Source organism: Dipodomys spectabilis, unplaced genomic scaffold (genome assembly GCF_019054845.1).
Source record: "Dipodomys spectabilis isolate Male_0828 unplaced genomic scaffold, ASM1905484v1 ptg000297l, whole genome shotgun sequence".
NCBI lineage: Eukaryota > Metazoa > Chordata > Mammalia > Rodentia > Heteromyidae > Dipodomys > Dipodomys spectabilis.
Genome location: NW_024870974.1, coordinates 14,833,947 through 14,860,805, shown reverse-complemented (window position 1 = coordinate 14,860,805; position 26,859 = coordinate 14,833,947). Strand labels below are relative to the sequence as shown.

The window sequence follows — 26,859 nt, the reverse complement described above, 5'->3', positions numbered from 1 at the left end:
GGAAGGAAGGCAAAGTTATGTCATTTCATTCTCTGTGCTGGGGGTCCTGGGGCTTGACCTCAGTTGCTTTCTCACTCAAGGCTGGCTTCGCCACTTGAGCCACAGCGCCACTTCCGGTTTTCTGGTGATTATTAGAGTCTCTCGAACTTTCCTGCCAGAGCAGCTGGCTTGGAACCCTGATCCTCAGACCTCAGCCTCCTGGGTAGCGGTTAGGCTTGCAGGCTCGTCGCCGGTACCCTGATCTGTGTGAGAGTGAACACGGAAGCCCCAGAGAGACAGTCAAGCATCGTCTTGGCTGCAGACGGCACCACTGCGGACTCGGTGGAATTAAAGCAAACTCGGGGGCCCGCCCCCCTCCCGTCTCCTTCGCCGGGGCCCGCGTTTAGTCGCGCACTGGCCCACCGTGAGCCCGGTCCTCCCGCGCGCTCAGCCCCGGGCCCCGGAGTCGGCTCCCCGGCGGGCACCGCGCAGGGTGGCGGGATCGTTCTCGGAAGCGGATCGGCAAGCCCAGCCCGCTCGGGGCTCCGGCCCGCCTGGGGCGGCCGCGGGCGGCCGTGGCCATCGCCCCACACCACCAGCTGGACTCGGGGACCCAGCGACGGGTGTGTTTGCGTGCCGGGCGCGGGGATTAGCGGCGGTGCGGGGTCTGGGAATGCGGCATTTAATCCGGGCCTCGCGCTGCCTGGAGACTTAGGGCAGGCAGATGTCCCGCCGCTCCGGACCGAATGGGAGCGGCCGGCCCGGCGCCGTCCGCAGCCGAGCCGCCGCGCCCCCGAGCCCAGGCCTGCGCAGCCCCGCCGGGAGGCCGGCCGCCCTCCGCGCCCCCGCGCCTGCCCCGGGAGCCAGCTGCCGGGGATTTGCTGCGGGCGGTGAAGGAGTTTGACCTTCCGAGAACGGCGGGCCGGGCGGTGGAGCGCGCGCGGCGGGGGCGCACGGGAGGCGCTGCGGGCCTCGGCTCGCCGGGCCGGGTCTGGGGGGCGCAGCGACGTCGGCACCGACTGGTGGGGACCCCGCAAGCTCCTCCCGGAGCGAGAGTCACCGTCTCGCAGTAAGTCGGGGTTCCCGCTGCCAGCGCAGGGGGACCCCCTCTCCCGGAGCGGGTCCGGGTGGGCGGGCTGGGGGCGCCCCGAACCCGCTTCCGGGTCCTCGCCGGGGGAGGCGCGGGGGCCGGGTCTGCTGCGGAAATGCCGGGTCTTGCCTTTGCCTTTGGGGGTGCGGGGAGCACCCCAAGCCCGGCTCCCCCATCCCCGGGCCCTCTGCCCTCCTGTCGTGGGGCGCCGAGCTTGCCAGGTAAACCTCGTCGAGCTATCTGGCACCGGGAAAGAAAGATGCTTTGCCTTCTTCCCGCCCTGGCTGCGGTGCTGTGGGAAACGCGGCCTTCCTTCCTGCGTTTCTTTCTTCTGTTTCGTTTTAACAGAAGCGCGGGGTCGTTTTCTCACGCAGGGGCCGACGGCTCAGCTAGGTCTCCTTCCTGTGTATTTCCACTCCACCCGGGCCAAGCTCGTTCAGCACAGTCCCGGTGCGTTGGAGAGGGGAGAGGTTGCTTCTTGAGGGTTTGCGTGGCCCTTCCGTCAGTGCATTTATTGAGGAAATGCTTGACCCACGGCGAGCTGCGGACATGGGAGATGAAGCGTGGGGCGGGGAGGAAGTCTGTCCCTGAGACACCTGTGCGCCCCAAGTCGCCTTCCACCTGCAACGCCCCCCTCCCCCAGTTTTGAGGCTTAATTTATGGAATGAACGGTTTTAGATTCAAATGCTTTTTATTCTTAAGTTTGTTTGCTTTGGGGAGCTGAGGATCAAACCCACAGAGGGCATCGTGCGTGCTGAGAACCAGTGCGCCACGCGCTTTCCGCCCCAGCCCGCAGACGCCTTTTAAACAGTTAATGTTTGAGTGGGGAGGGCTCCGGGTTCTCCAAAGCCTAGGGCCAGTCCTTAGGGCATGCGTGTATCACTGGTTGATCTTGTGGCTGTAATACACATCTGTGCTTTTATTTAGGTGAAAGTTTTTCGACTGTTCTAAAACGGAGATGAATTTGTGCCGCTGTGTTTCTAAAGCGTATCTGCAGGCTTGTAGCAGGACAACTTGTATTTCCAGATTCCTTTACAGGAGGCCAGAGCAGTTGCTGTGTGGGGCTCACTTACCTACCTGTGGTACTTGACCTTTAGGCTCTTATTTCCACTTGATTTCTCCTTGCAGAGCCATACCTGCCCTTCAACTCAAAGAAACTGATCCAGAAAGAATGATTCATGATATGTAGACTTACCATAATCTTAGCTCAAGAAAAAATCATTTTATGGCATGTTTTTATGACTCATTACATTTCCTTCCTCTTCTAACGACGGTTCGTATAATGATTAAGGATCAGTTACACAAACACACACACACACACACACACACACACACACACACACACACGCACACGCCCCCCCTCTGGGCACCAATGGCTTGGCCTGTAATCCTAGCTGCTCAGGAGACCGAGATCTAAGGATCACTGAAGTCAGCCCACACAGGAATGTCTGTAAGACTCCTTATCTATCTCCAATTAACCACTAAATAAGCCAAAAATGGAGCCTTGGCTCAAGTGGTAGAGTGATAGCTTGAGTAAAAAAGCTCAGGGACAGTGCCCAGACCCTGAGTTCAAGCACCAGGACTGGCCCAAAAAATAAAACAAAAACCTTTGTCTCCCTTCTCCTTGATTAAGTAAGTAGGGATTGGTGAGTGTGGGTGAGGCCATCTACATTACTGGGATGTCTTCCGGGTGGGGTTTTCTGGTCAGGCTCACTGGGTACAGCCCTCACCACCTCATACAAGCAGCCTCCCTTTTCTTCCTACTCTCATCAATAGGATCCCATTACGGATGCCTACCAGGATTCTGTCAAGGCTCCTGGGATCTAGATTACCGTAGCCTTTCATTATCAGTGTTTATTCAGATGCAAATATCTCTTGTCTGTATTTTCTGAGAACATTCCTTTCCCCTCCCCCCCAATTCCTGCCTTTATTTTCCTGGAAAATTCCTACTGGAAATTCCAGTATGTTTGTCAGAAACAAAGGTGGGACCCACATCTCAAATTATTTTCTCATCACCATTTATTGCTGACTTGCATGGCTTCCTGATTATTAATCTTGTCATTTCTGCATCATCCTGAAAGTTTAAGGTTTGTTGTATAATTAGTAGCTCATAAGGTATTAAATATAAATGGGTTAGAAAATAGCATCCCATGTTTTTACTTTTACTTTGATCTGCCCTGGGGGCTGAAAAGAGGCTGGGTGAATTACCTTATGGGTCTGGATTGATCTGCTTTTGTGTTTTACAAGAGTTTGTCCCATCCAACGGCTTAACAGAATTGGGTAAAATAGCAATGCCCAAGGAAACTGTGACAAAGATATCCTGAAAAGATAACACTATTAAAACTCTTCTTTTCAAACCACTGTGCTAAAAATGTCATTGCTTGGATTATACTAAATCAGCAGTCTTGGATTATAACTATGCAAAGGGCAATGCTAGCTTGATTTATTCAGGCATTGAAAGTTTGTGCTGGCAGGTGGTAGGTAGATGCTTTTCATACTACTAATGATGAAGACAAAAATAAGGAAAAATCATGGTAATCCTCTTGAGAGGCTTCTCCAAGAGAAAAGCCCTAGGCCAAGACTGAGGTCCTATCAAACTCTCAGCGGTATTAAAGTTGGCTCCCTGTGTCTGGGATTTATGTGTACTGACATTCCACTCACTGCTGCTGGAAAATGTTGTCCTGGTGCTGACATGTATTATGTGGTTAGGCCTGTGGTGGTTGCATGCCTTTTCTGAACATGTACTCCTTTTCTTTTTTTCTTTCTTTTGTCATTCTTTCCTAAACAATGTAGCATAAGGACTATTTGCATCACATTTATACAGCATGAGGTACTATAAATAATCTGGAGATGATTAAAAATCTACAGGAGGTTGTGTGTAGGCAGGCTACATGCAAACACCATGAGATGTAAACATCTGTAGATTTTGCTGTTCACAAAGGTGTAGATGCCTTGGAGCCAATCCTCCTCAGATACCAAGGAGCTACTTTACTTCTTATGCTCTTATGTATTAGATTCAGAGATGGACTGGCTTGTGGACAGGTCTTAAACATCCCTCCTGTTCATCTGTGATTTTAATATATTGTTTTGTCTAAAAAGATAAATCTGTTGATTTGGACATTTGGCCATAGAGTTAAAGGAATTGGCAAGTACAATTTTTGAGATAAATAAGCAGAAGAAATATTAAGGGGTAGTAGTATAAATCTAGTCACACTTGTCCCTTAATTTGTTGTTGTTGTTGGTTTTTTTTTGTTTGTTTGTTTTCTGGTGTTTGAACTCAGGGCCTGGGCACTGTCCCAGAGCTCTTTTGCTCAAAATAGTGGTCTACCACTTGAGCCACAGCTCTAATTCTGGCTTTTTGTGGTTAATTGGAGATAAGAGTCTTATGGACTTTCCTGCTTGGGCTGGCTTTGAACCACAATTTTCAGATCTCAGCTTCCTGAGCCACTTTTGCCACTCACTTTTAATGTAGTTAGTGAAGGTTTGGTGTAATGTTAACTTCAGAATCTGAGCTTTTAATTGGCAAATGTTATATTTTGTTAATAATGGTTCTTTCCTACAGAAAACTATTATTTCTGCTTTTGAATCTCATCTGATTTTTTTTTTTTTGGCCAATCCTGGGGCTTGAACTAAGGGATTGGCACTGTTCCTAAGCTTCTTTTGCTCAAGGCTAGCACTCTATCATTTGTGCCACTTCAGCTTTTTTCTGCTTATGCAGTACTGAGGAATGGAACCCAACGCTTCATGCAGGCGAGGCAAGCACTCTATCACTAAGCCACATTCCCAGCCCTCATCTGAATTCTTAAACAGAAATATCCTTTCTCTAGGATTATTAATGTTTACCTTTATATATGTGTATACATATACATTCATATCATACTATATGTCTACATGAAATTAATTTAGGCAGAAAGGGCCTGGAAGAATTTGAACTGGGACTGGGGATGGTTGAGATCTTGCTTAGTATGCCCAAGGCCTTGGGTTGCACCACAGATTGGTGGGGAGAGAAGGAGGAGAGATGGGGAGAGGGAGGGAATGAAAGAAGGAAAGAAGGAAGAAACTCTGCTGGAAGCAGTTGAGCTTTTAAAATCAGTTTCCTCAGTTAAAAGTTTTTTGTATTTACTCTTTCAGCAAGCCATTTTTTTCTACTTACATGCAATCATTGTTTTAATCTAATAAGCAAGCCTAAAACCTTGCTGACCTGTTGATCTCCTATTAGGATCAGGACCAGAATTGAAGACATTTCATAGTTAACCTTCAGGATTGATGACTTAGAGGACAAAAAAAAAAAAAAGGTATGATCTCTCAGATTAAGACCTCTGGAAAGAGGAACAAATCCAGGATAGGTGAAGTGATGCACACCTATAATCTTAGCTGCTCTGGAGTCAGTGGCAGGAGGATTTCAGTTGGAGGTCAGTTAGAGTCTATTTCCAAAACAAAATAAAAAATAAACATTGGACTTAGGTCTATAAGTCATGTAGTAAAGAGACTCATTCCTCAGTACAAAAATAAATAAATAAACAGATTGAGACCAAACAATGTGAAAATTAGAGCAAGTTATTCTATAACCCTGGGATGGAATGTAGGGCCTTACCCATGTATCCTGCCATACTTGCAGATATCCCTAGGCCCTAGAACAAGTTGTTTTAGATGGTTCTGTTCAATCAGTTAGAAGGAAGGAAAGATATTTTTCAAGCCCATACTCCTATCTGTCTGCCATCAAGGATTTATGCAACAAACATGTTTCAAGTCTTTCTGTTTTATAATCTGGAAAATACTACTGCGTAGGAGGCAGAATAAAATCTGTGAAGAAGGTTTTAAGCATGGGTGGTGCTTTTAAATCACTGGCAAATCTTCACTGATTTCCTGAGTCTTCCTCTATTCAGGGCTGGTAGCAAGCTCTCCAGTGGTCCTTTGGCCTGGGATTTGCTTCCTTTGACAGTGAAAGGTATCTTGACTCTTTCTGCATGATCTGAGCTTGCACACCTAAGACTCCCACTGGGGAGACTCCCAGCTTCCCAGCTCACAGCCAGTTTAGCAGTGGCTATGGATAGCTCTAAAATGACCCATAATGGGAACATAGCTAGAGGGTAAATGATAGATATTCTGGAGCTTTGCATTAATTGAGAGGATGAGATCCGATCTCTTTAATCATGAAAATAGCCTCCCAGACTAAACAAAAGACCCAACTGTCTCTGTTGCTGCCTACATGCAATTTACTTAAATAAGTGATACACATTTTACAATGGCAGAGAAGCACATTCTGAAAAAAAGGGACTAGAATGAGTTTTCTGAGCCCTTGCTTAGGGACTAAAAAAGGCATTAGCTACATTGAATGGGATTTGCATGTAGTTAGCTTGACTGTTGGGCACAATGTGGGGTACGAGCCTGTCTTTCCAGGCCGGCAGTCTGCCTCAGTTTTGATTCTTCTGGGAATTAAATCAGTGAAGTAGGAACCTTAAGGGGAAGGAAAAGGATAGGAACTTGCAGCATTCCCAATATAAGGAATACTTAGAGTAAGGTCTGATTCTTCTCCTTTTGTACAAGCTGCCTTAGTTGCAGCAAAGGCTGTTTCCTTTGATCTCCTTTGCTATTGGCCTGTGAATGATTTCCTTCCAGATTAGGGCCAGCTGGCCCTTCTTTCTCTTTCAGTGTATGTTCAAGGCTTCCTCAGATTAACCCATGCATTGGATGCTGTGTCTAGGAGATAAAATAGTGATTGTGGTAGTGAAAGACGTTGCAAAAGCAAACACCTTAAATGATATGAGCACGTATTTGGGGGTACTCTCTGAATTTAGCAGGGGCAAGGAGACGTCAGCCACAGAAAGTAGACAGAAAGGAGCTCAAATGGACTAATGACTGCAGAAGTAACTGTCTGTAATCCTGGTTACCATGTCAACCATAGATATTCTGTCTGACTTCTTCCTCTTTTTTTCAAGTTAGGTCATCAAGTTAGGTCACTTTTTTTCACTCAAGTTCTAAGCTATATACTTAGTAAGTACTGAGTTCTCCAGACCAGCAATTAACCACAGCCCCTTAGCTTCCATACCCTGTGTGTGGCTCCAAAGGCTGAGATAAAAGTCTTGAGGACACACCTTTGAATTTAAAGGAGGAGAAAAGCTCCAGGGACAAAGGCCAAGTGGCTAGCCAGAGCATCACACTCACTGATTTTCACACTCAATCGTGTAGGGTAATCTGCATGTTAGCATTGTGATTGCTGTTTGAACAAATGGTAGAAATAGATGTCTTTCTCTTCCAACTCTTTGCCAGTAATGAAGCCATCAATCAAAACTAAATTTAACAAACGATTACAGAATGTGGTCTCCAGATTCTTGCTGCCATTAAGCAGATTTTTTTTTTAAACCAAAGCTGTTTCCCTTTGTTGAGAACAGCGCTTTGTCCATCTGTGAGGCATAGACTCTGGAGGACAACCAAGCTCAGATGATAAATGCTTTCTTTTGCTCTGGCTCATGAGATTGACAATCTGGGGCCAGTGAATTGACATGGTACCATTTGTGTAGGGGAGAATGAAAAGAGGTTAACTGCCTATTATATCTTATTCTCTGCCATCAAGTAGCAAGTACTCATCCAGTGTTCTTAGTCCCTTGTCCCTTCTTCTCCCTTAAAGTTTCAATCTAGAATCCTCAAGTACAAAGTAATTATATCTGAAGGGTAAAACCCATTCAGAGCTGCCAAACTAACAAAACAAGTTCTAGAAGAGATTGGGCTGTAGCTCAGTGATACAGCACATCCTTAGCATGAGCATTAAAAGAAAAATAATGAAAATAAGAGCCTTCAGAAGGGAAAATAATCAGAAGGAAGGTATTTAGGGTAGTGTGCAAAGTACCATGTTCTCTTGAGATGTGTATTCTAAACAAGTTATACATATCTCTGTGGTGGAAGTGGCGCTGTAGCTCAAGTGGTAGAGTGCTTACCTTGAGCTGAAGAGCTGAGGGACAGCGCTCAGGCCCAGAGTTCAAGCCCCACGACTGATTTAAAAAAAAAAAAAGAATCGTATCTCTCTGTGTGTGTGTGTGTGTGTGTATACATGCACATATGCACGCTGCTGTACTAGGACTTTGAATTTAGGAGCTGGGCAGTATTCTTTAGCTTTTTTGTTCAAGGATTGCGCTCTGTCACTTGGATCACAGCTTCACTTCCTGCTTTTTGGTGGTTAATTGGAGATAAGAGTCTCATGGGCTTTTCTGCCCAGGCTAGTTTTGAACCTCAAACCTTAGATCTCAGTCTCCTGAGTAGCTAGGATTACATGTATAATACAGTTTCATTAAAAGACAAAATACTGTATTTCTCAGAGAAGTTCTCTGTAAAGATTTTACTTATAGTTCATACAAATTATTTGCTTAAACAAAGATTCTGAATTTTTAGGAAGACTCTGTTTCTGATTCTTGCTTTTTTTGAGAGGATGGGGTCGGGGCTGCACCCAGGGCTTCATGAATTCTGGGGATGCATCCTCCCACTGACCCACACCCCAGCTCCTCCCATTCAGATTACTTTTTGGAGAAGCCTTTAAGAATGAAGAATAGAAAATTATTACGATTTTGCTTTAAATACTGAAAGCAGTTTCTGCTGTGGAAGAAGACAGATTTATGGGGTTATGAAATTGTGAATTCCATCTGCATAGGAGCTGGTTTGCATTTATAATGTGGTACAAAATATTCTTGGCATGACTGGGGTTCATCTCACGTAGGGTGCTTCATGCTAAAACTCAATCTAGCTAGAACTAAGTAGACTTCTTTTCCTAAGTCATTTCCCTTTCCCCATATCTCTTGGATTAAATATTGTCACCAGAGTGCTGCCAGGCCTTTCTATCTGTTAATAGTTCAGTCTTTTTGTAGCCATTCCACTCGTGTCTGTTAATGGATGGTTAAGTGAGGGGCAGGAGTTCACAGATAGACCTGAGGGAAGTGGAGAAGATACCCACAATCCCTGCCTGGATTGTTCAGGACCACCAAAGGGCTGGGTTTGTGACTAGGAAGAGGATTAGGACAGTACTTATTGTCTTAATGTCCTTCCTGTATACTCTGGTTGCTCTTGAGATCGCATAAATCTTTCGCCTTCTAATATCCCTCCTGTGCCTGGCACAGATAACTTAAGGATGATCATTTATTGATTCACTTGAAATCATTGGACAGATGTAACATTTGTTGAATAAAAAAGGTAAGGTAAAAGAAAAAAGTTCATTTAATTACCTGGGGTTTTGTTTGTTTTTGGTGCCCATACTGGGGTACCTTGCTTGCCTTTCTGTGCTTAAGGCTGGCACTTTACCATTTGAGCCACACCCCCACTTCTGGCTTTTGCTGGTTAATTGGAGATAAGAGTCTCATGGATTTTTCTGTCCAGGCTGGCTCTAACTTGCAGTCCTCAGATTTTAGCCTCCTATGTAGCTAGGATCACAGTCATGAGCCGCCAGTGCCTGGCTCATAAACTCACTTTTCAAATACAAATATTTAACTTAAAAATGAAAGTCATAGGGTGGTTTTTATAGGGAAAACCTGGCAATTTTAGAGTAAGAACTTACCAGTCATATCAACTCTGTGTACTACAATAGTTTGTCTTTATTTGCAATTGGCAGCGTGGCCAGTGGTTCTTCCTTGATTTGACATGCTGGTGTGGTGAGCCATATTGAAACTCTACAATCTACTTGCTTTCTGTTTTGCAAGTGTATTTAGCACATGGTTAGCTTTCAGTCTTAAAGCCAGTAGAAGTCCAACGAAAACCAAACCAGGAGCCAACATTAAGCTCTTGGCTGAGGCATATCATATTGCCTCATGCATTGGTTGTATCAGAGCTGGTTAGGCTGTACACTCGATTAGTTTTCCTGGGAGCCTGGAACACTGCCTGCATTGAACTGGACAGATGTAACAGGGTGATATCTTTTTTTTTGGCCAGTCGTGGGGCTTGAACTCTGGGCTTGGGTGCTGTCCCTGCGCTCTTCAGCTCAAGGCAAGTGCAACTACCGCTTGAGCCACAGCGCCATTTCTGGGTTTCTAGTGGTTTATTGGAGATAAGAGTCTCACGGACTTTCCTGCCCTGGCTGGCTTTGAACCGAGATCCTCAGATCTCAGCCTCCTGAGTAGCTAGGATTACAGGTGTGAGCCACCGGCACCCGGCCGGGGTGATATCTTTTATTCATGAAGTTTACTCTGTTGACCCACCAGGCTGTGCTTTACCATTTTCCCTGCCCTTCCTACCACTCTTTATTAGTCATGTAATTTATTGGCCCCTCTGGCGTAAATCTGGAAGAACCAGCCCACTTGGTTCAAGCCTATAATTCAGCGTGGCAGCAAGCTCACTTGGCACTGAGATCAGAATAATGATTTACTCTCTCAGCTAAGAAAAAAGCCGTACCTTTAAAGTAAAAATCACTTTCAGGGCTGAGGGTGCAAGATTGGGGTTCAGTCCACAGTACCACAAAGAAACAAAACAAACAAACATAAATCATTCTATCTTTATAATGATTCTGAGACGTATGTATGTATGTATGTATGTATGTATGTATGTATTTACTCATATTTTGTGTCAGTACTGTGGCTTGAACTCAAGGCCCGGTTACTGTGTCTTCTTTTTTTGTTTGTTTGTTTGTTTTTTGTTTTTTCCCCCTCTCAAGGCTAGAGTTCTACCACGTGAGCTATTGCTCCACTTCTGACTATTTGGTGGTTAGTTGGAGATGAAAGTCTCACAGACTTTCCTGACTAGGCTGGCTTCCTCATATCTTAGCCTCCTGAGTAGCTAGGATTACGGGCAGGAGCCGGAGGTGCCTGGCTTGGGGTATCATTTTAGAAGTAAAGAAGCTAACTAAGGCTCCTAGAAGTAGAGTGTCTTTTCAGTGAAAGGGAAATCACTGTTCATTCCCTTTCACTGCTCAGTGCTGACTTAAGTGCTCAGCAAGGCTAGACTGAAGAAGATGATAAACTAATGAATGCTAAGGGTCTGGGTGAACTGAATGCTAAGGGCTAGGGTGTAGTGGCAGAGCACTTGCTTAGCCTGGGCAAGGCCAGGTTTAGCTAGCTAGTACTGCAAAATAGTAACAAGAGAACTCTAAATGTCCTACTCCGAAAACAAATCTAGGAAAGTGTCTGAAATATAGCTTCCCCAAAGACATTAGTCATTTAAGGTTTTACTCTAGACCCAAACACATTGCACAAGAAACCAATAGGGGCCATTTGTCAGTAGTTTATATCTGTAATTTCAGGAGCTAAGATCTGAGGATCTTTACTGGAAGCCACTGCAGACAAATCTGAGAGAGATTCTTTTTTGTTGTTATTGTTGGTTGTGGGGTTTGAACTCTGGGCCTGGGCGTCCCTGAGCTCTTCAGCTCAATGTTAGTGCTCTACTACTTGAGCCACAGTGCTATTTCCTGTTTTCTGGTGGTTTATTGGAGGTAAGAGTCTAACAAACTTTCCTACTTAGATGTTCCTGCCCGGGCTGGCTTTGAACCATCAAATCCTCAGATCTCAGCCACTTGAATAGCTAGGATTATAGATGTGAGCCACCAGCTCCAGGCCTGAGAGTGATTCTTATTGTTAAGTAGCCATTAAAAAGCTGGAAGAGTCTGACATTGGTAGCTCATACCTATAAACCTAGCTGTTCTGGAGGCTGATATCTGAGGATCACAGTCTGAAGCCATCCCAGGCAGGAAAGTCTGTGAAACTTATTTCTAACCACAAAAAACTGGGGATAATACCCAGGCCCAAAGTTCAAACCTCAGGCAAAAAAGTCCCCCCCCCATAAAACCATGAAGTAGAGGCATGACTCAAGTGGTAGAGCACTAGCCTTGAGCAAAAAAGCCCCAGTTCTGGCACGTGCGCACACGCACGCACACACACACACACACACACACACACACACACACACAGAAAAAGAAAGAAAACCATTAAGAAACTGTGTGGACAAGATGTAATCAACTGTCAGCTAACATGAAACAAACATTCCATGGTGGTGGTTCAGAGGAGAGTAAGAAAACCATAGGCTGAAAAGTGAAGGGCAATATAGATAAGAAGAAAGACTAATATCAGGGGTTAGAGACTGTGTAGGATGTAGACAGATGAGAAGCGGGAAGGCCATAATTGGAACATCCTACCCAGATAAAAAGCCACATTGCAGACAGGAGTTAGTAAGTAGACATCTGACTAGAGGGACTGTCCACAGGTCCAGGTAAGAGGTCATGGGAAAGAAGAGCCAAATCAAAGAGGTTCTTCAGTGCCTGGAGGAGACGTGTAGCTTGTTGATTAGACCTGTAGAATATGTGGGCAGCGTGGTGGTTTTGTCAAAGGTCTGCGGGAGGTGGGGGGAGGGGAGTGGTTGCTGGTAGCCTCCGGCGTTCCTTAGCTTGTACACTAAGCTCTCCTAATCAGTTCAGCGGTTTTGTTTGTTTGTTTGTTTTGCTTTGTGTTCTCAGTATTGGGACTTGAATTTAGGGCGTGAGTACTGTTCCTTGTTAGCCTTTTTTGCTCTACCACTTGAGCCACGTGTCCACTTCTGGCTTTAGGTGATACTTGGAAATAAAAGTCTCAAAGACTTTCCTTCCAAAGGTGATCCTCAGATCTCAGCTTCCTGAGAAGCTAGGATTACAGGCGTGAGTCAGCAATGCCAGGCTTGCCTAGTTTGTTGCCTTTTTTTTTTGTTAGTTGTGGGGCTTGAACTCTGGGCCTGGGCACTGTCCCTCAGCTCTTCAGCTCAAGGTTATCACTCTACCACTTGAGCCACATAGCCACTTCCAGCTTTTTCTGTTTATGTGGTGCTGAGGAATCGAACCCAGGACCTCATGCATACAAGGCATGCCACCTTTCCAGCCCTTGCCTAGTTTTTAAGTAGTTTTCCTCCTATGCCTGTTTCTGTCCATTTTTCCCCTTGTATAAAAGTTAGCGGGCTGGGAAGGTGGCTCAGTGGTAGAGCGCTTGCCTTGCATGCATGAGGCCTTGGGTTCGATTCCTCAGCACCACATAAGCAAAAAGAAAAGAGCTGGAAGTGGCGCTGTGGCTCAAGTGGTAAAGCACTAGCCTTGAGCTGAAGAGCTGAGGGGCAGCACCCAGGCCCAGAGTCCAGGCCCCACAACTGGACCCCCCCCCAAAAAAAAAAAAAGAGGCCCCTTGGGGGCTGCATTTCAACAGGATGGCCTCTGTGAAGACCCACAGACTCTTCTCAACTTGCAGTGCCTTGGCTCAACACATTTTCAATGCGTGTCCTGAAAATGAAATGCATTCAGTAGAAACTGTATTTCACATTCTGAATTTGGATCTTTTCCTGGAATACAATTATGCAGTATGATCCCTTCTTTATGAAGCTGGACAGAGCAAGAAGCCACAGCTCTTAGCCAGCACTTTTGATCATGATGAGAAAGAACTAACTTTCTAATATTTATGCTGTGTTGCCAGCATCTCCTGGATACAGATGTTCAATACATAACAGGAGAAAATCAATACTTTATTATACAGTAGGCTGTAGATGGCTTTACCCAGCAATAGGCTGGGTAAATGATAAATGTTCTGATCTCATTTAAGGCAGACTAGGCTAAGCCAAGGTGCTCAGTGAGTTAGAGATGTTCATTTTCAACGTAGGGTGTCTTCAGTTTAGGAGGGGATTAACCCCTGGTAACCCCTTGACCTCAGGGACCATCCATTTTTCCAAGTAAGACCACTCTGGGTCTTACTTCTGGGGAGACTTTAGCATATGTGTTGTAGTGGGGCTTGAACTCAGGGTCTCTTATTTGCTAGACTGATACTCTACCACTTGAGCCACACCTTCATCTTACAATGTACTTTATTTTGGAAGAGACATAATTCAACCCAGAATAGGTGCCTTCCCAATCTTGAGCAGCAGAATGAGGAGAGTGTGAGTTCTAGCCAAAGTTCTAGTGACAAGAGGACGCAGGATACCCTGGCGGGAGGAGGGAGCTGTAGCTGGAGAGGAAGATGGAGAAGAAATGAGTAAAAGCTTAAGCAGTAGCAGTGATAATGCATTCTAAGTGTGGCCCAGGACAGTTCTTAAGAACGTGTCCTATGCTCCTGTGATCTTGATAACTGAGCATGCTCAGGGTCTGGTGTCATCAGGGTTCCTGGCTTGGGAGGCCTGATTGGTGAGGTCTGATTGTAGCTGGCAGAAACAGAGATTCAAGAGCACATGTGTAGGATTTGAGGTGGTGATGGATGCACGTGGGAGATGACCAATGGCCCGGCTGTCCCCGCTCCAGACATGGATTTGGGATTTCTATGCATTCCAGCCAGATGCATTCCAGCCATCCTTTAATCCCTGTGAGTGGGTGGGCTGTGGGGAAGCATGAATGCAGAAGCAGAGCCGTGGGCTAGGTGCTTTGGCAGATTCCCAGACTCAGAGGATTGCCAAGAACCAGGCCAAGAAGCACTTCAAGAAATGGAGAAGCAGTGGAGTTCTCTATTTCCAAAGCTGAAGGAAAAGAATTTTCAGTACAAGTCCCAGGGGCAATGGAAAGAAGGTATGAGGAGAATGGGGCCAAATGGAAGAATGCTTTTGGTCCTGGCAAAAATGAAGACAATGAGAAGATCAAGTGCCAGGGATGAGAAGGGGAAGAAAGGAAGGAAATGAAAGTCATAGACTGGCAGGATCAAGGAAAAGGCCTGAGGACTTTATTTGGAAATTGGCTTTTCTTCCCTCCTTTTTTTCCTCCCTCTTTTTCTCCCTCTCTCTTTTTTCTCCCTCCTTTCCTTCTTTGTGCTAAGAATAGAACTCAGGGCCTTGCAGGTGCTAAGCAAGCACTCTACCACTAGCTCTACCTGGAGCCCCAAAGTCCTGAGATATAATTTACATACAGAAAAATTTGATCCTTTCGGTGCCCGATTTGCTGAATTTTTACAAATGAAGTTTCTGTAGCCATAAGTACTCTCAAGAAATGACCAGTTACAACAGCCTGGCCCCTTCCCCAATTCCTTCATTGGTGAGAGGTCTTTTGGGGAGAAATCTATGGGTCCTTGGGGTCACAAGGAAGGAATTTATTTTTTTTTTGGGGTCTGGTCATGGGGCCTGAACTCTGGGCCTGGGCGCTGTCCCTCAGCTCTTCAGCTCAAGGCTAGCGCTTTACCACTTGAGCCACAGTACCACCTCCGGCTTTTTTCTTTTTGCTTATGTGGTGCTGAGGAATCGAAGCCAGGGCCTCAGGCATGCAAGGCAAGCACTCTACCACTGAGCCACCTTCCCAGCCCCACAAGGAAGGAATTTATGCTAAGAGAGAAGGTGGTGGTGCTGAAGACGGGTTACTTGACGGGGAGAAGCTGTGTTAGGGTTCTCTAAAAAAACAGAACATAAAGGTAAGTATAAAGAGGGATTTATTAGATCCATTCGCACAACCAGAAACTGGGGGTTTCTCCCAAGATCAGAATGGATGTCTGGGGAAATGGTAGTTCTGTTTAGTCCAAGAAGCTTCAGAAAAGCGGACTCATGAGCTTTGAGGTCCAAAGACTGGAAGCTCCTGGTTCAAATCCGTGTTCAAAGGCTGGAGAATCTGATACCTGCTCTGGGGTAGAGACCATCCCTGAATGGTTAACAGCATCATTTGGTACATGAAAAGACAAACATGAAGTGCTTCTCCTCAGCTGTCTTTAGTCATCTGCCTGTACGATCATTTTGGATGGCCCACCATTGATGTTATATGCTATGACTATCCAAATGGCCCCTGCTAGATGATAGCAAGAATAAAACATGCCTCCACTCCAGGAGAACCAGGTGTGTGCCAGTGTGTGGTACACACGCACACCCTTCCTCTGTCTTTTTGTTCCGTGTGGGACCCAGCCTATTGGATGGTGCCGTCCGTGTTCAGGGCAGGTCTTCGCCTCATCCCACATGCCAGTCACCTGTGGAAGCACCTCATAGACAGACGCCCAGAAGTGGGCTTTACTAGTTTCCTAAGAACCTATCCATCCAGCCCAAGCTGATAGTCAGGTTGAACCATCAGAGACCACAGAGGAGGTGAGGAGGCAGGTGTGTCATTTTGCTGTCAAGAAGAAGGAGGGAAGAATGCATACATGCAGAGTCTTTGATATACACTAGAGGTGAATTCCTAAAGTTCTGCCAGCACAACTATTTCCTGCTAAGCAAGATGTCATTGTCACATCCCTGGACCTCCACCTCCAGAGGTGTTACTTCATATTGCAATTATTGTCTGCAGGAATCTGGTTAGAGAGGCACAAGCCCAGGGCTGGTTTGCTTTGGGCTTCCAGCCCAAACCCTGCCATGTAATACTGTAGCAAATTTAGAACTAGCAACTTTAAAACTCTCCAACATTAAGTGCATCTTCCTCCTTTCCTGTAGCATACAGAGGGAAAACTTGGCAGGGCGAATGGCTTCCATCCTCACAAATGTCACTTTGACAGCTGAAGAGTTGGTTTTCCTTAGACATGTCTTTGGGGCCTGATTTGAGAGAGAGATCCGATTATCGTCCGGTTATACCGAACGCTTCAAGCCACTGTGAAATGACGTTTTCTATGTCACATCTGCTGCCATCTTTACCCACCTGCTGGGATCACTCTGAATCTGCGGGAGGCTAGAGGACAGCAGTTCTGAAAACGGCCCGGCCCAACGGGCTTCTTGAGTAGGTTGTGAATGAAGTTTGTGGATTGCAGCCAGCCTATTTAAAAAGTGAAATGGAATAGAATAGAAAATAACAGAGGGTGTAGGGCTGGGTGCTGTCTCAGGCAGCCCGGATTTAGTGAAATAGATATTGTCTGTATGGGAACTAGTGTGAAATGTTTCTGCTGTGGGTCACAGCCACCAGAGTTTGGGAAAGTCAGGTGTAGAAATTGAGGGAGCCTATATTAACCCAGGCAGGTTACTAAATGTCTTTGTAACTTAATTCAGTTCATCATCTTTTAAACTGTGATAACAGATATCTACTTTATGGGGCTGTTGAAAAGATTAAAGAGAAATGTATTTTAATAAAAAAAAACACACATTATGTCCTGTGCCTGGTTAACTTTTTTTTGGTGCCAGTACTGGCCTTGAACTCAGCGCCTTGCGCTCTTACTTAGGTTTATCTCTCAAGGCTGCTGCTCTACCACTTGAGCCACAGCTCCACTTTAGCTTTTTTTAGTAACTAATTGGAGGTGAATCATACAGATATTCCTTTCCCGGCTGACTTTTGAACTGTGATCCCCAAATCTCAGCTTCCTGAATAGCTAGGATTACAAGTGTAAGTTGCTGGTGACCAGTCTGTTCCTGGCTAACTTTTATTCCTATTATGATGGTTTGTGGGGCTGGGAAGGTGGCTCAGTAGTAGAGTGCTTCATGCATGAAGCCCTAGGTTCAATTCCTCAGTACCACATAAACAGAAAAAGCTGGAAGTGACATTGTGGCTCAAGTGGTTGAGTGCTAGCCTTGAGCAAAAGAAGCTCAGGGACAGTGTCCAGGCCCTGAGTTCAAACTCCAGGACTGCCCTCTCCCCCCCCCAAAAAAAATTCATTATGATGGTTTGTTTTTCGGCTAGGTTTATTTCCTAGCTCACATCTTTGTTTACTACCCAGACCTTTTTTTATCAGCTGATACCTAAGATGTCAGCTGCTGCTTGACATCTCTGTGTGGTCATTCCTTAAGCATCTCTAGCTCAATATGTCACTTTGTTTTGTAAGACAGAAGTAACTGATAAAGAATAAAGGTTTATTCAGCCTGCGGTTCTGGAGGCTGAAGAATTTGTAGTTAATGAACATCTCTTGCCATTTGGACCTCTGCAGAGTCCCAAGGTGTCACAGAGTATCACAGAGCCAAAGTAGCTTTTATACAAGGCTCACTTTCAAAGGTAATCCATTACCCTATAGATTAATGGCCCTGCATTGATGGCCATGTAACCACTGCTGGACGGTCCCGCCTGGTCCTATCTCCTAGGACCTCACAAGGGGACTGAATTTCAATACTCGTATTGATGGGGACATCTTAACCATAGCAATGTACCAACCCGAGCTCCATTCATCCCCACCTTCTTTCTCTAGCTCTCACATGTTTCTTTTTCCACGCCCTTCCAGTTCTCTCTGAGAAGTGCCACTATTCACCCCTTACTAGCCTGGCTGAGCACTATCTGAATTCTTCTGGGAAAAGAACTCTAAGCCTGGTCACCATCACCCCATAGTGAGTGACTGAAATTCTGTCTCTGATCTGCACCAGCCTCTCCTTTCACTGGTGGGTGTCTTCCCTTCTCTTCCTTCCTGCTTGTAAGTCGTCAGAAACTCTCCTGGCTTCTGGGTTAAAGTGCACCACCTTCTATGGAAAACACCAAGTTCCTACAGGGCCTGGCTTCTGACTGCCTCTCTACCCCTTGTCCTGCCCCCAGCCGGCGGGGGGGGGGGGGGGTCATTTCATAGTGTCTCCCTGTGTCCTCTGGCTAGATGTCTTGTTCCATCTTTGGATGGCTGGTTAACTTGTCTTCCGGAGGGGAGGGGATAGCAGTAGCTTGTGTGTATGCCAGCGGGCTTCCATCAGCACCCACACTCAAGTCGGCAAACCAGTCAATGGACAACATCGTTTAGGAAGGTTTGCCAGTTCATGGTTTCCGTGGGTGCTAATCTCCAAAAGTAGTAAGGCATGACACATGGCTTACATAGCACATTTCCCAACTTGTACCCAGGCAGAGTTCATGGAGGTAAAGGTAATGATTGGCTATTGTGAAAGCTCACGACTGACCTTGCTGGAGACATAATAGATTGCTGATGACCCAAAAAAGGACTTCTAAGTCTGTTTGATCTTGTTTCTGAGAGACTGTAAAATCAAGATAATAGAAGATTGTTTATCTGGGCATCTATACACCAGAGGCATCCACACAATGGAATTATTATTATTTTTTGGGGGGGGTCCGGTCGTGGGGCCTGAACTCTGGGCCTGGGCGCTGTCCCTCAGCTCTTCAGCTCAAGGCTAGCGCTCTACCACTTGAGCCACAGCGCCACTTCCGGTTTTTTTCTTTTTGCTTATGTGGTGCTGGGGAATCAAACCCAGGGCCTCATGCATTGCAAGGCAAGCGCTCTACCACTGAGCCACCTTCCCAGCCCCCACAATGGAATTATTTTTAAAGATATTTTTCATCCAATTTTTAGAAATCATGCTGATAGAATAGTTGAAAAGCATTTGCGCTGATGAACCGTGTGAGAGGCTGGGAAGAGTCCCAGCTGTGGAACCCTCTGAACACAGGTACAGTAAAGTAAAATGGACCATGTAGGCTGTGCTACTAACATCATTATGGCTTCACTGTTGATACTAAGTATATAGTTCTTAGACACTTTCATGTTTTGGTACAACTATGTTAAAATGTTAGATTTTAATCATACATGTACTCATGTTACTTGATGAAACACTGTTTTCAAGCATTGTGCATTCTCTCTCTCTCTCTCTCTCTCTCTCTCTCTCTCTCTCTCTCTCTCTCTCTTCCAGTCCAGGGGCTTGAACACAGGGCCTGGACACTAACCCTTAGTGCTTTTGCCAAGGCTAGCACTCTGCCACATGAATCACAGCTCTACCCGCAGCTTGCTGCTGGTTAATTGGAGATAAGACTTTCAAGGGCTTTTCTGCCCTGTCAGCCTCCTTTTCCTACTGAAAATGTGTCAGTCTTTCCCAGTAGGCTTGCTTGTGTCACCTTCCTAGCACACTTCTATAAAATCATCTGGAGTGGATCTTCAGTTGACATTTGAGAGGTGTCAGAGAGCAGTGACAGCGGTGGCATTGTCCTGGTTATGTCCACTCAGCACTGCCCTGTGTGACAGATATTCTTCTGCTCTCCAAGGCCACATCCTGAGACTGTGTGCTGTGTCACTGCTGGGAGTTGATTCTGCCACTGTGGAGTTACAGGTTGATGCAAGTGACTTCTCACTCAATAATCTGTGACAACTGTCAGGAAGGACTCAGATGAGATCACGTGATAACCACCAATCAGCAGCTGGGAATGTCAGGAGGGCCTCAGAAAGGAGGTACCATGTGAGCGAAAAACCAAAGGAGCAAAGCCATCATGTATCAGCCAGGCTGGCAGGTGCCAACTCCAGCAGGTACCTCATACTGGGATTTCCACAAAGACCCCTTTGTTTGGCTATACTCTTTTTCTAGAAGTAAGAGCTCAGAATTTAGACTCAAAGTAATGGGCTAGCTGATTCTGGAAAAGCCAGAAACTGAGAGGGAGATGGCAGAGGAAAGAAACATAAGAAGCTGGGGATCTAACTCAACAGGGCACAGGATTAAGATTCCAGTGTGCAGCTAGGAGATGCTTAACCATGAAATCAGAAATAGAAAGAAAACCTGTTCTTACCAACATACATTTTATTACGTCAGATGCCAGGTTCTTCCATTTCTTCCCAGAAACAAATAAGTATTAATAGCTATGTCAAAACAGAATGGAAAACAGGGTATAGCTCAGTGGTAGAACAGCCAATAGAGCATGTATAAGGTCATAGGTTCAGTTCTCAGCACTAATGGGAAAAAGAGAATGGAAATTCTACCAGAGAATACAAAAGATCAGATACCTGATCAAAAGGTGTAACTAACTGATGCCAGCAGTGTGGGTCCTTTTATTACTTAACTCTGCTCACAAAGTTGACCTTGTTTTCAGTGTGTATACCTGCTAATGACTTACTTCCACGCTTCCACGGTTGTATAAGTGTTGCTTTTTGGTCAAGGCCCTCTGGAGGACATGCAGCTTCTTGGCTCCAGAGTTGGTCCGTAGCCTTGGTCTATTATGTCTTGTGTCTTTTTTTCCCCATTTCTATTCCCAGGAGTCTGTCTTATCTGTGAATCCCCTTCTGACAGGATGTGGTGGTTTATTTTTTACTCTGACCTTTGCCGTGTGGCTGGCTGGATTTTCTAAACTTTGAGTACTAGAATCCTTTGTGCTGGGTTCCGGTTTCTCTGCTATCTTGGGAATTCCTGCTGTTGGACTGTGGTGTTGCCTATGCATAAACTCTAAGCCATTAATTCCTCCGGCACACCAGCTGTGGTATGCTATTCTTCAACGTAGTTCTGTCTTCTCACTTAGCAAGACCTTTGCTTGTCTTTCCAGTCATTTCTATTTTGGAACCGTTTCAACAGAGCTAATTACATACAATGAAGCTCGCGCTGCCTGCCTGAAAGGAAGATGGCGGCCAATGGAGACAGCCTCACTCCCAGACCTGACTTCATGCAGGCCTGACTGCATGAAGGCTGCTGTCCCTTAGCTCTGGAAGGGAGTCACAGTGGCTCCCTAGACCTGTGCTTCCTTGTGTATACAGTGGAGCTTAGAGTGGATATGTGTACAGAGCTTTGTGTGGTCTGAGGATGTATGTTGTGGTGGGGAGGGGTCCAGGATGAGGGAGAGGTGAGGACAAGGCTCCTTGTCATCCCCCTCCCTCCTTTCTCTTTGCTGATAGGGTTTGAACTAGAGCCCTACACATGCTCACACACGCTCTTCCACGGAGCTGCAGCCCCCATTTTCTTTTGAGAAAGTATATTTATGGCTTCAAAGCCACTGGCTGGTATCATTTGTAGCATCACTTTCATTCTGATTCTTCTGCCTTTTGTTTCCAGTTATTGGTGGAGAGGTGTTGTCAGAGCAAGGAGGAAAGTGGAGTTAGAGCCAGGTGCCCGGCAGTTCCTACCTCATTCACTTCTTTCCTCCTCTCTCACCCTCTTCCTTATCTGTGGATGTAAACATGAGATTGTTCTTCACTTTCTGTTGTAATCTCAGAAGACATTCAGTCTCAAGTTCATATCAAGTTCTTTGTAGGCCAAGAAATTCTGCCTCCCCAATAATATAAAATGCCTACCTATTACAGAGACATTGTAATTAATAAGTGACCTAAAAGAAAAGCCTTTGGTTAAAGCCATTCCAAGAACCAGATCTGCTCTTGTACATCTTTAAAGATATTATCCATGTCTAGCCTGTATTACTAGACAAACAATTTGCTTATCCAGACCAATGAAGAGCCTTTAACTGTCTTGCTGGAGACTTAGTTCGAGGAAGAATGCTTCTTCTGGGCTAGGGATGGTTTTTGTAGTTTAAATGATTTTGAAAAAGTCAAGAGGAAAAAGCATTCTGTTACTTGTGAAAGTTATGTAAAATTTAAACTTTCAATGTTTATAATTATGCAGCTTTGTTGGAATACAGCTATAATCATTTGCTTACCTATTGTCTGTGGCTCTGTGTGTGTGTGTGTGTGTGTGTGTGTGTGTGTGTGTGTGTGTGCGTGTGCGTAATTGCGTGCGTGCATGCGCACACGTACACTAGGGCTTGAACACAGGGCCAGGGCACTCTGGAGCCATAGCACTTCTACCAGCTTTGTGCTGGTCAATTGGAGATAAGGGTTTCATGGCCTTTTTGCCCAGGGTTGGCTTTGAACCATGTTCCTCAGATCCTCCTGAGTAGCTAGGATTACAAGTGTGAGCCGCCAGCGCCTGGCCCCCTCTCTGTTCTAGGAACTGAACTCAAGGCCTTCATGCTGGGCAAGTGCTCTGCCACTTAGTTCCATCCTTGCCCTAAAGTGTGTCTCCTTTTATTACTGTTTTAGAGATGAAGAAAGGGAGGGTCAGAGTCATTGTTTAATTTGGTCAAAATAGAAGGGGGGATTTATACTTACATTTATCTGATTCCTGAGCCTATCAACACTAATCCACCACAAAAGAACATCCCTGGCATCTGAAGCCACACCCATGTCTATGTCTGCGGGGTCTGAGATAGAGACTGCAGGTAAAAATTGTTTGAGGTTGAAATAAATTTATCTATCTATCTTTTTTTTTTTTTTTTTCTTTTTTTTTGGGTCCGGTCGTGGGGCCTGAACTCTGGGCCTGGGTGCTGTCCCTCAGCTCTTCAGCTCAAGGCTAGCGCTCTACCACTTGAGCCACAGCGCCACTTCTGGCTTTTTTTCTTTTTGCTTATGTGGTGCTGAGGAATTGAACCCAGGGCCTCATGCATGCAAGGCAAGCGCTCTACCACTGAGCCACCTTCCCAGCCCTCTATCTATCTATCTATCTATCTATCTATCTATCTATCTATCTATCTATCTATCTATCTATCTATCTATCTATCTATCTATCTATCTATCTATTTATTTTGGGTCCGGTTGTGGGGCCTGAACTCTGGGCCTGGGCGCTGTCCCTCAGCTCTTCAGCTCAAGGCTAGCGCTCTACCACTTGAGCCACAGCGCCACTTCCGGCTTTTTTCTTTTTGCTTATGTGGTGCTGAGCAATTGAACCCAGGGCCTCAGGCATGCAAGGCAAGCGCTCTACCACTGAGCCACCTTCCCAGCCCCTGAATTTTATTTTAATAATGTTATTTTATTGTGTAATTGAATGTTTATGTTGTTCTTTCTCATGAGAATAGTTAACCTCCTTAGGGACAGTGACCATTCAGGGCTCCCAGTACAGTGCTCTGCACAGAGCCGAAGCTAAATTAAAAGGGTAGCGAGAAGGGCAGAGGGCAGGAGAAAACACAGGAAAGGTAAATAAGAGGGGAAAAAAGATAGGAGGCATCGTCAAGGAGAGTAGGGGACCCCTGGCCTTGGCTTCGATGCTGTGGGTGGCTGGGCACTGCAGGGTCACCTGTATGAGGGCTCACAGGCCAGCAGGACAGCCTGGCGCAGGCCTGACCGCGCCAGCGTGTGCGTTCCCTCTGCCAGGACTGCGTCCCTCCTGTTCTCTTGGCCCCGCCCCTCTCCCTCCATTGGACTGTGCCTCCCTGGCACCCGGCCTGGGCACAGTGCCAACAGTTAAGGGAGCTGGATGGGTCAGCCTTTGCTGCGGAGTGCATCCATTCAGAGGAGGACCTGAAAATGAATGCTGACAGTCCGGCGTTCAGGGAGAATGACTGACGTCAAAGGACAACACTTTGACTCTGGAAAAGGATCAAAGGGAATTCTTTATCTTCTTATCTTTCCAGGAAGGCTACTAGCATCTAAGGGAGAGAAGCTGGCCAGTTAGTATTCATTGCTCCTGGCTGCTGACCAGTACAAAATACTAGGTGTCTTTCTCACACAAATGAGGGGCAGTGGGTATGGGATCTTCTTCCTTCCTAGAACTAACCTGGTATTGGGAGCGAGATCTCTCCAGAGCCACAGAGTAACACTTCGGATGCTCAACTGGGCTCAAGTCAGACTGGACACCATAGCACTAAGTGGGTGAGGAGGAATCCGGTTGGCTGTGGCCAGAAAGTACGAGAAAGTGTGCAGGCAGCTCTCTCTGGATTATGCATGATTCTTCCCAAGCAAAAAGTTGACAAGATCCCCTTTCAATCAATAAAAAGCTGGGTGTGGTGGCATGCACCTGTCACTCAGCTGCACAGGAAGTGTACATAGGATCCCTTAGCCAACCTGGCCGGCCGGCCGTAAAATCAGACCTGTTAGAAAAATAAGTAAAAGCAAAAAGGATCAGAGGACATGTTTCAATCGGTAGAGTACCCACTTAGCAAGTACAAGGTCCTTAGTATAAACAAAACTGATGAGACATATATTATTCATCTATTCATACATCCCCAAACTGTTGAGTCCTAAAATGAGCCCAGATCCAGGAGTAAGAGTATATATTATATATCATTAGCTCTTCTTCTTCTTCTTTTTTTTTTGTAGGTCATGGGGCTTGAACTCTGGGCCTGGGTGCTGTCCCTCTTCAGCTCAAAACGAGCACTCTACTGCTTGAGCCACAGCGCCACTTCCAGTTTTCTAGTGGTTTATTGGAGATAAGAGTCAAATGGACTTTCCTGCCTGGGCTGGCTTTGAACCTCGAACCTCAGATCTTAGCCTCCTGAGTAGCTAGGATTACAGGCATGAGCCACTGGCGCCCAGCTAATTAGCTCTTCTTAAAAGAACTTACAAATGTAGTGGCTACAATAATACTTTATGTACTCACTGCTTATTATGTACAGGTACTGTAAGAGATTTTTTTTTTTTACATAGACTAAGCCAGCAATTTCACAACCAGCCTGGGGAAGAAATTGCTGCATAGAAAGATAAATCATACAACCTGTCATGGCAAAGATGAGAGCCAATGTCATCTATGGTTCCAGGCTCATCCTCTTCCTGCAAAACACTACCTCATGATTTTAGTCACTTTTAGTCACTTCACCCTGGGTCAGCCATGGCATTGCCCTTAGGGGATGGCTGTCTGCAGATGAGCCAAGAGAAGCAACCTGCATGCTCAGGTTGTGGTTTTACTTTGCTTAGTTTTAGTGACTTCCAAATTTAGTCCAAATTATGAAATGGAAAATTGTAGAAATACACAATTCATGAGTTTTAAAGTGCATGCCATTGTTAGAAAGCATAATGAAATCCTACCCAGAGTGTGAACAATCTCAATCTCAGCCTCGTGTATCCATGATGTATGTGCTCACTCATCATTAGTCTCAGCATTTCAGTGCTCTAGTCAAGTAACCTTTGTTCTTCATCATGGCCCCATGTGTGAGGGTACCGATGCTGGCATTTTTGGATATGCCACTTGAGAAACTGTGAAGTGCTAAGTGAAAAAGTAAAAGATCCGTAAGATATTTTGAGACAACATATCCATGTAAAATTATTAGCCAGTTGTGTTACAGTTTTCATTGATGGGTTAAGTGTGTTTGTGCTTGCATGCGCATGTACATGTACCATTACTTGAGATTGCATTCAGGGCCTGGGTGCTGTCCTTTAGTTTTTTCACTCAAGGCTGATGCTCTGCCCCTTGCCTCAGTTCCACCTCCAGCTTTTTGGTGATTAACTAGAGATAAGAATGACTTGCACTTTCCTGCCTGGGCTGGCTTTGAACCGTGATCTTCAGCTCTCAGCCTGCTGAGAAGCTTAAGGTTATCAGCATGAGTTATACTTTTGCTGTATTGGTTATTGCTCTCAGTCCTTTGCTGTGTCTAGTTTATAAATGAACGTTACCCTCGGTGTGTGTGGGGATAGGAGAGATGTAGGGCATGTAGGGTTGTATGGCACCCACGGCCGGCTGGCACCCATAGGGATGGAGATGCAGCCCTCCACAGAGCAGGGGGTCTACTGTAGAGCAAATCCACCTATGCCTCGGGCCACAGGTCCCAGTCACAGCCATGCTGACATTCAGTAGCGATGCTGACATTCAGTAGCGTCCAACAGAACGTGGACGTGATGGTGAGGGGTGGGGCCCCACGGGCTGCTGGGAGCAATCTTCTGTGCATTTCTTTGGGCCAAGTATCTCCACAGCTTAACGTCACGGCCCCCGCAGCTGGAGGAGGCCATCCGCGGGGCAGAGGCCACAGGCAGGGGATCCAGGGCCGTCCTGGCGGCTCAGAGCTGCGGATGCGGCCCCGCTGCCCCCAGCGCCCATCGCTACCACTGGCGGGTACCAGTCTTGGACGGATTGGTCCCATTTCCTGGCGAGGAATACGATTAGCAAAGGAAACCGAGGGAGTGACGGGGCGAGAGGCAGGGAGGGGGATTCTGACCCCGGCAGAGCCATCGCCCTCTGGGTGGAGGAGACTCTCCTTCCTTTAGCCCTGGCAGAGCTGGCTTCTCCTCTTCCCTGGGGAGGTGTCTGTTGCCATGGAGACGGAGGAGGCGGGGCGGTGAATGCTCTCGGGGCTCGGCTTGGCCTGGCAGTCTGCGCGGATTACCCATCTCTGGGATTGCTCCCTTAGCATCCTAGGGGCGTGATTACTCGAGCCTCAGAGAGGAGCATGTCTAAGGCTGTCTCTGATCATCGTTGGTTTACAACTTCTCCATGACTGGAAGAGATGTGAGGAAGTGGAAGCCAGATGCCCAGTCAGGCCTTAGATGCACCTGTAGTCTTGATTCTACCATAGCAGCGCTGCTAGGGAGGGCTGACTCCCAGATCCCACGCACCTAGCATTCACCAGGTGG

General features: G+C 46.2%; 1 protein-coding gene across 1 annotated transcript in view; it reads left to right on the top strand.

Moving 5' to 3' along the window:
- Positions 1 to 995: 995 nt before the first annotated feature.
- Trim2 (tripartite motif containing 2) overlaps positions 996 to 26,859 on the top strand; it is a 79,757-nt gene continuing 53,893 nt past the window's right edge. Inside the window, exon 1 of the mRNA XM_042701691.1 lies at positions 996 to 1,048. The gene's annotated coding sequence lies outside the window, so the exon portion shown is untranslated. The remainder of the gene's footprint in view (positions 1,049 to 26,859) is intronic.